The sequence below is a fragment of the Lutjanus erythropterus genome, chromosome 1 (genome assembly GCF_056507025.1).
Source record: "Lutjanus erythropterus isolate fLutEry1 chromosome 1, fLutEry1.hap2, whole genome shotgun sequence".
In the NCBI taxonomy this organism is placed as follows: domain Eukaryota; kingdom Metazoa; phylum Chordata; class Actinopteri; order Lutjaniformes; family Lutjanidae; genus Lutjanus; species Lutjanus erythropterus.
In genome coordinates this window covers 7,020,274-7,031,774 of record NC_139317.1, presented here as the reverse complement: position 1 = coordinate 7,031,774, position 11,501 = coordinate 7,020,274, and the positions used below count along the sequence as shown (strand labels likewise).

Here is an 11,501-nt window from a genome sequence, read left to right as displayed (position 1 = left end):
CTGGGATACATAAGTCTAATATTAATTTTTCATTCATCTCCGTTTTGCTCTCCACCAGCCACTGATGGAAATATCTGTCTTTTTAGTTGCTATAACTGCTATCTGTTAACTATATCTCTCTGCTGTTTGGTGCTGGGCAGGCAGTGTCCAGTGAGGTTTTAGAGCTTTTTGCTAAAAAAAAAAAAAAAACAGCTACCTGCTGCTGAAAATAATGCATAATTTGTGGGGTGAAAGTAGATCAAGACAATTAAGTTGTGTATTGTCAGGTGCTAATTGGGTTATTGGGTCATTTAAGAAATGTTGATTAGGGCAGTTTTAACTTCTTGGAGCTCGGCCCAAAACGTGATGCATAAATTATTATAATCACGGCTTAGATGACCAGATCTAGTGGTCTAATTGAGATTTTTTTTTTTTACTTGGTCTTTTGTCCAATAATTCAGAGCTTTTAAACTAGATTGGATAATAGTGAACCTGTTCACGAAAAGTCATGGACGGGTAATTGAAATAGATTTGCCTGAATTAGAAATATCAAGAAAGTTGCTGTCGTGGCTTCAGTGTTAATTTATCCGACAGGATGGAACGCAGCAAAAATATCCAATCAAATAATCGACTGGTTAGACGGAAGGACATCTTTCAATCGAGGACATCGGTGGGCAGTCCTGTTTTTGATAAGGTTCATGCAGTATGTGAGACGACATGGGAATTTCCTCCCAGATGGGATATTAATATTCCCCACAAGTGCGACCGTGAAACGGATATTCTACAAAGGATTTCATTTTAGATTCATCTCTTGGTTCAATTGCTTTCTTTCATTTTGGAGTTTGCAGGTGGACACAGTGACTGATTAGAAGGAAGAGACGTCAAATTGCTGCTGCGTTTGGTTTCTCTTCTGACATCTTGTTTAAAATCCTGTGGGGAGCCTCCAGCCCTCTCCTTTTCTCTCCTTAAAGCTCCCACATCCAGATGAATCATCACTTCATAGCGAGGATTATCTCTGAGTCACCCATGTTGCTAATATCACACTCTTATAGGGCAGCTATACCTCTCGGAAAGCATTGTACGAAAGTGCACACTACACTTTTCCTGAACAAAAGGAGTGACATGAAGACAAAAGCTGAATAAAACTGAAGTATTTTACTTTGAGAATTTTTAAAGGTATCAGTTGTGAGGATGTCATTTTTGTTATGCAAGCTGAAATCACCGAAGACTGCAGAATAAAAGATGGAATAATTACTGTGTTTGGACAAAAGAGAAAAAATTGAGGCTCTGTCTCTGAAAACAGCCATTGTGACTCTAAAGGGGGCATGGCAGCTCTTGGTGGGTACATTCTTATTTCTGCTGACCAAATCGCGCGCTAAAAACTTACAGAATTGCCTAGTATAGAGTCTTCTCTCCTTTGTTCCATGTGGAGGTGAGAGGGGAGCGTCCCTGCCCTTCACCCTCGGTCAAGAATACAGAGCAGAGTGTTTTTGAGACAGCGGGGGGAAACACAGGTAACTTTTTAGTGTCCAGAGACAGACACACAACGAGAAGGAGAGCTGCAGCCTTCCTCCGGCCAGGCAGCTGAAACATTAAAGTGAATGATGACTTTAAGCAGTATATTTGATGCCATCTGGGCTGCATTGCTGAGCTTGGCAGTGAGATGTGCTCAGACGCGACTGCCCTGACTGTCAATGAGAAGCTTGAGATACAAGACCTTCAGACAAATTTGAAGTGTGCTGAGAGAGAAAAGTTTGATGGCAAAAACAAGATATTTATAATTGTAGAGTCTGCTCTCAGATTCAAGTTTAAATCATTTGTTGCTGTCGTACCATGCTCATGTGTACTGTACACTCACATGCTCATATTTCCAGGGCAACTTTGCTCCATTTTTGTTTCATTCTGTTATTTTTTTGGTCTCTGTTGCTGAAATACATTACCTCTGACAAAAATACACTTGTAGGCACTGGGAAAACAAACGTAGGGTTTGGATTAAAGAGCAGCAGACCTTGAGAGAATCAAAAATGCACACAAAATCTTTTGACCACCCAGCCGGATGTACAGCTGCGACTTGTGTGACCACCCCCTGATGGAGTGGAGGAAAGCCGGGATAGGAGCCATGCTAACCCTTAAGGCTGCTCTTGGCTAACATCCAGTCAAGAAAATGGAACGGATGAAATGGTACTCAGGCTGGCCAATCAACGGGAGACCACAGACTTTTGTGCCCTTATCTTACAGAGACCTGCATCATCACAACATCCCAGGTTGCATACGTGACGGGTGGACTGTGTTCCGAGAGGACGGAGCGCAAGACTCCAGCAGGACGCTGTGGACAGAGAGGTGCACAAACACAATCAAAGCTGATGGAGAAAAGGGACGATCAGTTACTCACCATTATAGTTTAGAAATGGCTGTAACTGCTGCTCATTTTACATTGTTTTTGTAAGTTAATAATTATTAATCAATTGTTGAAATTTGAAACCCCAATTGTTTTCCAAACTTTTTATGTAAAGATATTATCATTTTGTTGCTGCTGTTTGCCTCACAGAATTATTTCCTGAATGTACACATATATGTGTATAAATATCTGTATATTTTGCTTTTATTTTATCCTACTCTCTTCTAAATGTATCTGTATATATATATTATGCATGTGTAAAATGAAGAGACTGCAGCTTTCATTTTGTGATGTATGATAAATAAATGACCTTGATATAAAAATAAATGTGACCATAAGACAAGACACAAGATGAGACTACGCTGCAAAATTCAGATAAAGGCCGTTAAAAAAAACTGACCATAAAGTTTTTTTATCATTAAAGGTGAACATTGCATCCATATGTGATTGTTGATCATATAGTTCCAAAGCCAAGAACATTAATACACTGCTATAACAGCCTCTGCTCTACTGAAAAGGCTTTCCACCGTATTTTTTAACCCTGCTGCAGGGATTTGTTCCAATTCAGCTGCAAGAGCATTAGTGAGATTTAACACTGATGTTGGGCGATAAGGCCTGGCCCCCAGCCGGCGTTCCAGTTCATCCTAAATGTGTTGGACGGGGTTGAGGTCAGGCTACTCAACTTCTGCCACACAGCGAGAACCCAGCGGACCTGGCTTCATGCACAAAGGCTTTGTCATGTCGAAATGTTAAAGGGTTTTCCCCGAGCTGTTTCCACAAATTTGGAAGCGTGCTATCATCTAAAATATCATTGTCTGCTATTCCCCTCTGGACCTCCTCCATTGCTGCCCCCTCCCCCTTTGGAAGCCTGTCCTCCAACACCTCAGAAATACAGTATATAGAGACAGCTGAAGATAGACAGGAAACTGTTTCTATTATTATCTTTTTTCTTTCTACCATGTAAAATGCTTTCGAGTACCTCTAAAGTTCTATACAAATAAAATGTATTATTATTATGTCCAGAAATACATGCGGATGTATGCGTCCATGTAGGATTGGCCATATAGTGCATATTTTTTTGTAACAAACACAGATAGGTTTACATTCAGACTTTCTTACCAAAAGGCAGTGTGTAAGTTCTTGAGACCTAACAATGATGCATTTATTTCCCCATGAAAGTTAAGTAAAGCCAATTTGATTGATATTTTGAAACATATGTTTACATCCATGTTTGCCTGCTCATGACCATTTTATAAACATAAGAGTACAGCTTCCTCACTAAAAATGGTCTTTGTTGTTTGTCGTCCACTTGCAGTTTGTTGTTAATAATTATGCAAAGATATTTGTAGATGCTGACAATCTGAACTGTAATGTCTGCTATGACAGTCTGAGATGGAGTGGGTGGGTTTTTTAAACAAACAAACAAACAAACAAAAAAGTTAGCATTTTCTTTGTTTTACTAGTGTTGATTATCAGAGGAGAAACTTTACACCAGTCAATGAAATCATCTTAAACAGTCTCTCCAGGATTTTGTAGGTTTTTTTGGGGGGGTGTTGCTGCTGCTTAACATGCCTGATTTCACAGCAGTTTTGTTTTAATCACTGCAACAAGTAAAACTGCAAAATAAAAGGTGTGATTTCTTTTGTCTTTATATAATTAATTTAAAATCAAACTTGGCAGCAAAACAACAGGCACACAGTTATAAAATATAAAAGTGCAGAGAGCATGGGTAAATGTCAGTAACAATGACAAACCATGTTCTTTTCAGAACTTGTGAGAAAACAAAAAAATAGTAAATAATGAAATACTGACTCGGTTCATTGAGACACGTATATGACGTTTGTGCAGGAGACTGCAATGATTGGTGGAACTCATGGGAAGCTACAATGATTGGTCAAAGTTGCGATGACCAGACAAAATTGCAAGGTTGTGCAGAATTAACAGATATTGGTTGAATTTGTGTTAATTGTTGCCATCCTAACTTCCTGGAGGGGCTGCTAAAACCAAGCTGTGTGCAGATTCATCGCTGTGAAGTAGACTGACTGTTGATTACATGGCACAAGAATTTGAAACAAAATATATGATTGGTTGACGCTTTACTGGTCTTAACTTTGAATTGTGAAAAAACTTGAGGCCAGCTCAGCTTCAACTTGTAAGATTTGCAAGTGTCAAACATTAGTTTCTGGCTTGCATTTAGCTTGATGCTTCGTCACCTGTAGTGTGAACACACCATAATACAACAGGTGGTTACAGACCTTCATTGCAGTGCAGCAGGCCTGTTGTCATTAGAAACACTAATAATGCACTTCTTTGTTACAGGGATGATGACTGCTGATCTTAATGATGCAGGAACAGTACAAAGATTAAAAGGTAAGATTGTGTTTCTGCTTTCCTGCACTTGAGTCAAAAGTCAGTCTCATTGTTGCTTTTAAGTTATATAGAATCAAAACTACTTTATTGATCACCAGGGAGAAATTGGGTAATTTTACAGAATCTCCAGGTGAAAATGAAGTCTGCTTTGTCTTATGAAAGATGATAAGAAACAACTCTCCTGTGACTGTCATTTAAACCTCAGAGCAACACGTCAAGACATTTTGACTCTGCTGATGAATATTTATCACTCCGCGAGATGCGAAAGATGAAAAACCTGTTGAATCCGTTAATTTAGGAGTGATTGTCGAGCAGCAGAGACAGACGCTAAAATCACAGATTTAGCATTACCCACACATTTTAGCCGATGTGTTGTGAATAAATGAACCACCTTTTTTCACAGAGTGACTGAGCCTTCAAAGAAAAATGAACCCCGGTTTCCGCTTTGCCGCTGTGTGAAAGGAGACAGAGGAATGTCTTTTCACTGTACGTCTCCTGTTCAATTTCTCCATCCGTCTTCACAGTGAAATAAATTATGAGAGCGAGTGAACTGAAAGTGAACCCTACGTTTCATAACCTGTAAAGCAGACAGACAAGAAAGTGATGATTGAGGTCATATTTGACCAATTTCAAATGCTTAATTTAAACTTGGACTTCCTGAGTTATCATACATGAACAGGAAACCGCTTTTTATTTCCCTTTTGTTAATAAATTGCAATCCAATTTGGTGCAGCTTCACTCTGCCTTAATTGTTTAGACTGTGTAGTAAGGATGTTTGTGAGTCAGCAGATTAACTCTTTTTCATTTAAATGGATGCTTGGGTATCTCTGAAATTTGCTGCTGAGAGATGAGTGATAAGAAAGAGATCAGAAAATCAAGATAAATTTAACTGCTGTACCTCTGTGAGAGCTTTAGCTTAGCTTCACAGAAATATGTCAGGCAGGGGGAAAATACAAGCGCTTTCAAATGTGCCTTCTAGTAACTCCACAAGGTTATTACAGTTAACTAAAACTCTGATATTTCATCATCAGACCACATGACCTTTTTCCATTGATCCAGAGTCCAATCTTTATGGTCTCTAGCAATTTTTTTCTGATTTTCCTCAGTGATAAGTGGTTTTCTTAAGGCTACACAGCTGTTTAGTCCCAATCCCTTGACTTCTCTTCACATTGTGCGCGTTGAAATGCTCTTACTTTCACTATTAAACACAGCTGTGAGTTCTACTGTTGATTTTTTACGATTTGATTTCACCAAACATTTAAGTGATCTCCGACCACGATCAACTCAAGATTTTTTCCCCGACCACATCTCTTCCTTGAAGATGATGGTTCACCACTATCCTTCCAGGTTTTAATAATGTGTTGGACAGTTCTTAACCCAGTTTTAGTAGCTTCATCAGTCTCTGTAGTTGTTTTCTTTGCTTGATGCAGGACAATTATTTGAGCCTTCTGAAACAGAGTAACATCTTTTTTCACAACCACAGGATATGTCAGTTTGGATTAAATAACTTGTTTTCAGCTGAAACATATTAATCACTGCAGTAATTATCCAATGAGAGGTTCTTACCTGTTTGCTAAGTTAAATCCACGTGGTGACTCCTGGTGAATCCAGGCAGTGTAGTTACATGAAATAAAAATAAAACCTTGGGTAACACTGTATTTAAAGGCGCTTGTCACAAGTGTCAGTTAATAGACTATATAAGTGTTAATGATAGTGTGATAGACATATTTATCATGTGACTGATTAACCTTAAGAAGCATTGTTTACACTTAAGATCTGATACCCCTAAGTGCATAGTTAATCTCTAATGAATGCATAATTAGTTATACAAGCTTAGAAAATGTTTAACATTGACATAATAGGTAAGTTATTTTAACTCAGTAAATGTGTTTGTATTGTAAGCAATGATAAGAATCTTGTAAGACTTTTAATAAAAACTGTTACGAAAGTAAAATATCTAAGATGATAAACTAACTCAAATAAAATGAAAATATTAATAAATTTGTCAACACAATACAGCTGAGGAGACTGGGGTGTCTAATGACTTTGAGTCAACTGCCGTCACTTAAATCTTGTCCTGATGAACACCCCCCATGTTATAAAAAAAAGATAATTTAATTAAAAAAAAACAACCTGAAACTAATAAGCATTTAACAACAATAAAAACTGGACTGAAACAAGCAAAACCACTCTGAAAACTATCTTAAACTAAAATGAAATATAAATAAAACTAATGAAAAAAATCCAAAATAACAGTAACTCTTTCTTTCTAACTTCTTCACCAGTCATATTTAAACTTTGTTCAATAGGCATGGATGTTGACTCACTTTATGCTGCTGACATATGTTTTTCCTTTCATAGTTTCAAGAGGCAATACAGTTTGTAACCGTCACCATAAATACAGCAGAAACACTATAATCATCATCAACACAAACATTACCGCATGAAGGAGCAGCACTTGTGCGAGCGTAATTGACTGTACAGAGGAAATGAAGTGTTGGAGTTTAGCGACGTACCTATTGCTTGGTGGCGTTTTTTTTTTTCTTTCTTCCGTGTTACATTCAAATAAATATTTTCAGAAGAGGCTCTATTCTGAAAGAGCAAATTGCCTTAAATTGTCCCTCACAGGTGCGCAGTGAGTCGGAATAATCCACTAATGTCTGAACTGACAGAATGTTCATTAAAGGTAATAAAATTATTGTCCTGGTGGCAATTTGTCTAATAATGTTTGGGTACAAAACTTTAAATGCAAAAACTTTATACTCTGATGCACATCTTGGTAGACAGGTGTTCAGGAGGGTGAAAAAGAAGCGACGTTTCTGTCATAACCGTGTGACATTAACGCCACCTGTTTGTACTAAGCTGATGTAATGTGATCATTTCTGAGCAGCTGCAGCTATAGTATGAAGGTGCAGTTTATTTTTGAGTGCTTAATGTCTGATGGTCTACAACAAAAACTTCCTTAAACTTTCTATGAAGTCAAAATCAATGTTTGAGTACTTTTATCATATGTATTGTGTTACACATCACAAAAAAGACCAAAGAAGAAGTTTTTTGCAGGTACTCTTGGGTCTTTAATTAGTTTTTCCTTCTTTGGAAAACAATTGAATTTGATGACTCTTCTCCTTCCTTTAAATTAAACATGACCTGCTGCCTGAGGACAAGAGAATATACCTGTTTACTGGAGCAGACTAGAGTGTTTCTGGTGTACAGGCCTCATATACAAAAGAACAATTTATAACTTAGCCTCCCAGTGAATACAGCGAGACTAACACTGCCCCTAGGACCGACAGGGGATACATTACCAAGGTTGTCTATGGAGAAAGATAGCTTTATTTTGTTTGTGTTTATTTTATTTGTGCTTAAAGTAACTCGGCTAACTGCTAACTGCCATTAGCTTAGTGGTTCTCCCACACAATCATCATCAATCAGTAACGATAACTGGGGAAGCAACTGATTATAAAAGGATTCAAGATAAGTTTTAGTAATAAAGCTCAGCATGATAGCATCAACAAACTCTTGTTTATTTATTTCGCCTACATAAATCATATTCATCCACGCCCCCATGAAAGGAAACCACCTCGGTACTGTGACCTTTTGCCTGTCTGCAAATTGGCCTCTGTTGGTCTCTGAGCTCTCAGTCCAGGAATAATGACTGCTCTCCTTCCTACATCCATGGACTGCTTTAGCTGCATGGCAGGGGGGCTTAACACATAGCGCTATTGGTTGCTAAAAAGTCCCTCCCTTACTGCCTGTTTAACAGGGAAAGCATAAGCAATGAGCTGAACTATCATCTGTATGTTCACATTTATTTACTATTAATTATAGTCCTTCTAAAAGGATATTCAATAGAATAATTTGATTGGTTCCTTCCAGATGGGTCTGATGCTCCCTGGCTACACTTGCTACAGACTGTTTCACTAGATTCTGGCTTTTGGCCGCCTGTGGTGACCTCCTGCAGTTGTACAATGTCAGGTCCACTCGTGCGTCACAACTCTATTAAACACAGCTATTTTAAAGCCATTCAGCAAAACCCAATGTCAACAACATAAAGTCAGACCCTGTAACATACAATGTTGTGCACATGCTGAATGCAAAAATATGTAAACACAGTATGCATATAAATAAGATGCATTCAAGGAAACTGCACAGTGCACATAATTCTAAGTCAGATTTTTCCACTTCTGGGTGGTTGTGATTAATTGCAAGTTTCCGGATGAAAAGTGTTATCTGCAGGCTTTACCCCGCCTTTTAGCTCTGTAATGAGTGCTCTGGCAAACATTCAGTCACCCAACACTCTCTTCCTAGCCTGCGCGTGTCTTTCTATCCCTTTCTTGGACTGGCGGTTGTTCTGTTTCTCTGTATACACGCTCTCTTTGGCTGTCTGTCCAGCTCCTGTTGACTTGTCTGACTCAGTCTGTTCAAGAACATGGCAGTGAGACAGACATGGAGCCATTGCTGGTTTCGTTTAAGACTGCCGATGGCTCTGCTGAGCCTGCTGGATTTTATTTCACTTTATGGCAGTTTTACTTTAGTTCTATTTGTTCCAGATGTGAACAGCAGATAACACGTAAAGCTTGAATAATGTATGTTCATGTGGAAGTTTTTCACTCTAATTGAAATATTTCCAACTTTACCAGATGCATCTTCTCCTCATTTTGAGGCACAAATCAGCATCTTTTTATATCCTGTGCACCTTAGTGACTTTGTATGCAGTCGTGCGCCTCTTCAAATTTGCTTCGCATTCAATCAGATCGCACCGTCAGACATTTAACTTCAATTTCCACGGTTCAATTGCATATACTCTGAAAACCTGTTATTATGTTATGCCATCCTTTAGCTCTTTGGCAACAGAAGGCACAAAAACTCTATACTCCTCTCTGTTGACAAATCCAATAATGCTGCCAAGTTCAGAGCGACGCATAAAGGGGGTTTGTTGCCACTGGATGCCAGGAGTGCACAATTGGCATCTGTTGCATATAAAAACATGCATGGCTGACATTTCCGATGTGTGCTTGGCTTTGTTATTAGCAAAATTCAGTCTGATTCACTACGAAAAGCAAGTCTAGAAAAGAACAGGTCTATGACCTAACACACAAGCAGCTCGATGGAGCTGTAACGCTCATTGTAAAACAATCAGAGTATTTAATTCTAAGCGGTTGACGTGAAGAAACTATAAATGAGACAGTCATGTTAAAATGCTTGCAATAACAATGTTTAGCAGCTAATGTTTGCCATGGGAATCCCAACTTTAATAAGGGTGTTAGCATGCTAAATTGTATACTGAATTACATTAAACATAAATACAGCTGAAGCTGATGGGAATGTTGATAGTGTAAGAGTGAAATTGATGTAAGTGAGTAACAGTGTAAACACAGGTTTAAACATCCTAACTGTTCAGACATAACTTCAGTATTAACAAAATTGTTATAATAATAATATTCTGGTTTACACCTACTGATGTTCTGTATAGAGTTACACCGCTCGTCGGCGCTGTTGTAGCATTTCTGTAGTGCTGTTCTTGTTTTGGGGTGAAGAGGCAGACAGCAGGGAGGGGCAGAGTAGAAGAGTACGGGGATTCAAGCAGGTGTAACATGTGGACTGATCTGTGTGCAGACTTCACTAAAGTTATGAGTAAAACCCAGAAGTTGTTGGACTGATTTATTCCTGCTCGCACATCCTCGTCGCTCACAATAGTTGTGCGGGTATTTGGTCATAAATCAAAGAATTGGACAAGAGAAATTTGGACTTGATGATGGTGCTTAATTAAAAAAAGTCAGTTATCAGTGTCCACCCTGTGGAGACCACGAACGTGTACCGTGTTCCATGGCAATCAGTCCAGTGGTTGTGAAGACATTTCACTCAAAACAGGCAGTCTGCTGATTAGAGGTGTCACAATTTCAATATTAAATCGAAAATCAATCGACATTAGAATCGAAATCGAAGAATAAGCCATTCTTACAGAATTTGTTTTTCTCTCCAAAGGTAGGAAAAGAAAGGGTCAATTGCCAGTTTTTAGCAGTTTTAGTTGTATATATGTGCTAATTTTGGTGTTGAGTATTTTAGATCTGTTATCTTAGGGACATATGTAAAAAAAAGTCTGAGTTGACTTTTGGTTTCACACATAAGTAAAAGTTCTGTTTGTTTGACTCATCCAACAAACCCCAACCTATGTGGACTTTCTGGCTCTGTATAACACTCACCTGGCATTTTTTCTGAATGTTATTTGGATGCATCTTCTCTCCCCAGAAGTTAATGAAAAGTATTGGTGTATCACCAACATGGAAAATTGGACTTCGGCATATGCCCTGCATGCTATTTGAAAGTATAAAGTTGTGTTATTTGTCCGCAGATTGAAGAGACTGGGCTGCATTGTTATTCATAGACTATGGCTGTTTGAATAATAACACTTATGGCAGAGCATTACAGTAAATGTGTTTCTTGAGAAAAAGAAAGAGCTTGCTTTTAGCAGTGGGGGAGTGATGGACCAGCAGCTGGGCTCAGCAGATACTGTGATCACACAGATACAACACTTCCTTCTCCTGCATCTTAAATTAATGTGTAGGTTTGAGTGAAAAATAACAATTGATGGAACACTTTGAGGCTCAGTAAATTATCTCATTCTGCTGTGAAAACTCTCACATAGTGTCTAGCTGATTGTCAGACCTCTATCACTGAAAAACACTGCGGTCTAATATAATCTGCCTTTCTAGCAAGGCTTCACTATTGACAAAAAGGCCTTTATTTTCTTTAT

At 38.5% G+C, this 11,501-nt stretch overlaps 1 long non-coding RNA gene across 1 annotated transcript in view; it reads left to right on the top strand.

Moving 5' to 3' along the window:
- Positions 1-4,687: 4,687 nt before the first annotated feature.
- Positions 4,688-11,501, top strand: part of LOC146332580 (uncharacterized) — an 87,306-nt gene continuing 80,492 nt past the window's right edge. The window contains exon 1 of the long non-coding RNA XR_014771651.1: positions 4,688-4,747. This is a non-coding gene — a long non-coding RNA (uncharacterized LOC146332580). The remainder of the gene's footprint in view (positions 4,748-11,501) is intronic.